Here is a 3,339-nt window from a genome sequence, read left to right as displayed (position 1 = left end):
CTGTTTTTTCTGACAGGTCTTTGAGGATGGTGAAATGAATAATCTTCTTTCGACAAATACGTGAGTTTGAGCCTCAGCAGAAACACGTACAAGTTGAACTTGAAATCCCGGAGTTACCGTACTCTCTTCTCAAAATCTCTGCATCAGGATCAGATCAAAGAGTACCCTTATTACAAGGTCTTTTTAAATGTTTCCTGTAAGATTCGAAATAATGATGAACCATGTTGTGTTGTATTCCACAAAGCACCTCGAACGTCAAGGAAGGTCGACTGTGAGAGACTATCAGCATCGACTATTATTTCTATGGGTTTAATGTTATAACTGTCTCATTCTTACCTGCTGACATAATTTTTTAAAACAATTTCATGAGGCTTACATGTCTTTTGTTTTAATCTAATTCTTGTGCATTTCAAGGAGTTAATGCATACAAAAATCAGGAGAAAATCTGGCACCCGGTACTCTGGTTTCTGTTTGTGTCTTCCTACTTTATTTTTTTTTTATCTATTAACTGTCTTCAGTTCACAAGATTTCGATAAAGATAAAAGATGAATTGGCATTAAGAAAAACAAACATTTCAATGCCTTTAAATGCGCACCAATTGCATTTTTGTCCAAAAAATAATTAAATCGCATTGACCGGCATTATGTTGTCGACAGGGTTATATAACACTGACACGGTTTGATACTTCGTTCGTGAAAGGCATTGCATGGCATACAATTTGGCGGTTCTCCGAGTATTATCATTGAAGGACCTTGAAGTTTATGCGCATTTAAAACTATTAAAACGCATTGAAATGTCCATTTTTCAAAATTTCAGTCTATGCGTTCCAATCAAATGCTTCTTACCGGGATATTGCATCATCAACAACGAAGAAATCTTCGAATTTCCAAAGAGCATTCAAATATATTTCATCAAGAGGAGGTAGAAAACATGTGCACTTTATGTTCCTGTCTTAGCCGGAAAGTTTTCAACATTATCAGCTAGATGATTATTTTCGAAAAGATGCCATAAAAGATCTTTTACCATCCAATAGTAAAATATATTATCTAACAAGAAATACTTACAGAAATACTTACATTGTAATTATTTATTCTTGAGACAAAGACAAAGGAGAAAACAATGAGTTTTCTAACTTGAGTATTTATATTTAGTTGCAATCCTGAAATATAGCTTGTAGCTGTTTCCTTATACTATTTAAAATAGTAAATAGCTTTTCAATATTCCTTAAATTGTAGAGTAAGTAAGGTATAGCGTATATTATCTCCCTATACTGCGCTCTTGGTGCGTTCTTCAAGGTCAGGACGAAGGTCTAGAACAAGGGTTCTCATGCATACTCAACTACGTACAATTGGAAAATTTTTGGAAAAGTTTGGTGGCCCACGTTAATTAGGAATAGGTTGAAATACAATGGTCTGGAGCATCGCTCAAGATTGCGTCAATGTTCACCCATGGTCGTCGCACGGTCGTCCAATGGTTATGAAAAATGGGTCAAGCACAGTCAGAGGACCCTCTGCCATGTTTCGCCAACGGTCGAACGTGATTTGGTTGTAATTGAACTTTGGCAAAATTTTCGAAGATAGACGCAATCTACTAAATTTTCCTCACTTTTTAGAAAGGATCGGTGGATAAATATTTTGTTTTATTGAACTTTGTGCAATTTTATAAGAAACCCCGTGAAAGAAGTTTGCATGGCTCAAGCATGGCAAGACACTTGAAAATATCTGGCTAGAGCATTGGTCACAGCTGAATGGGAGCATGGCGCAAGCCTTGATCTTGTCCGGATCCCATGCTTAGGACACGCTGAACACAAATGAATATTCCTATAGTCATGTGACAAGAGGGTCTCGTGACGTCTAAACGAAATAAGGTATTGCTCTGAAAGTTTAGAAAATGTGAGAGGAGGTAATAAAGTGCATGTCTGCTTTGTTCCGGTGGAAGTTTTGAAAAATAATTCAAGGAAATTCAAGTGCAAGTTAGATCGGTACTTTTCTTTCTCAACTTACGTTCAAAAGACATGCAGTAATGTGTCTGGTCCTAAATAATCATAATTGTGAAAAACGTTTTTTTTAATTACTATTTTGGAGAATTACTGACCATGCTGTAAAATAATGCAAATAATTTTCAATGTTGTCAGTGGGCCAGTTATGGGGTTTATATTCATCAAATTCGACCAAAAGAATAAAACCCGCTCAAGAAAATTATGCAAAAATAATGCGAAAACTAATATTTGTACTTCAAATACAAATAAACAAATTTGGACTGACATACGTATTAGCTGTACCAAAGCAGGTCTATCGCAGCCAGTAAACAACTTCCATGGACATAGGAAATAATGGGCTAGACATGCCATTGCGGGGTTGATGCAATTACGGGGGGGAGGACCGCCATCTTTTGATGTCCCGCGACAAACATGGCAGCGCCCATATGTTTATATTTTCATGCACAGTTTGTGGGCAAAAAATGCTCGTGGGCATAATCAAGTGGTACATTGTAAGATGGCGGCTCTCCCCACTCATGGAATTCTCCCCCGTGGATGCTGAGCCCACGATCCGCGTGAATCGGATCGCGCACCGGGTAGCTTAGCACGTATTCTGCCAGAAGTTTTTCAACATTTAAATTCTTTCGACTTCCAAAATAACTAAAAATGGTGAGTCGACGCTCCGCGTGAACCTGGTCGCCATCCTGGTAGTTTAGCACGTATTCTACGAGAACCTTTTATCGATTTAAATTTTTTTCAACTTCTAAAATAACTACAAATGGTGAGTCGACGATCCGGATGAACCAAGTCGCATACCAGATAGCTTAGCGCGTATTCTACAAGAACTTTTTCAAAGTTTAAATTTTTCTAGCAGCAAAAATAATTAAAAATGGTAAATCGACGATCCGGGTGCACTGGATCGAGCACCAAGTAGTTTACGACGTATTCTACGAGAACTTTTGAAAAATTTAAATTTTGTGAATAACGATCACAATTCTAAATGGTGTGTCGACTCTTGGATCGCTGGCTTATTAATGGAAGTTATTTTTGATTTTTGGAACAATTTAAATTGTGAAAAAGTTCTTTTAGAATACGTGCTAAACTACCTAGTGCACGACCCGGTATACATGGATCATCAAATCACCATTGTTAGTCATTTTGGGTGTTGGAAGAATTAATATTCTTAACAAGTCCCCTGGAAACTACCGGTTAATTTTGCACCATTTTTTTCTGAGTAAATATGAGTGCTTTCGAATCAAAAGTAAATTCACAGGTGTTCTTATTCCCAGTGACCTTGCTCCTCAGTATCCTGCAAACTCCTTATCTTCCTCCAAGTCATCCTGACTCCACCACCATCTCTC

The sequence above is a fragment of the Belonocnema kinseyi genome, chromosome 1, assembly GCF_010883055.1.
Source record: "Belonocnema kinseyi isolate 2016_QV_RU_SX_M_011 chromosome 1, B_treatae_v1, whole genome shotgun sequence".
NCBI lineage: Eukaryota > Metazoa > Arthropoda > Insecta > Hymenoptera > Cynipidae > Belonocnema > Belonocnema kinseyi.
Note: the sequence above shows the minus strand (reverse complement) of the source record.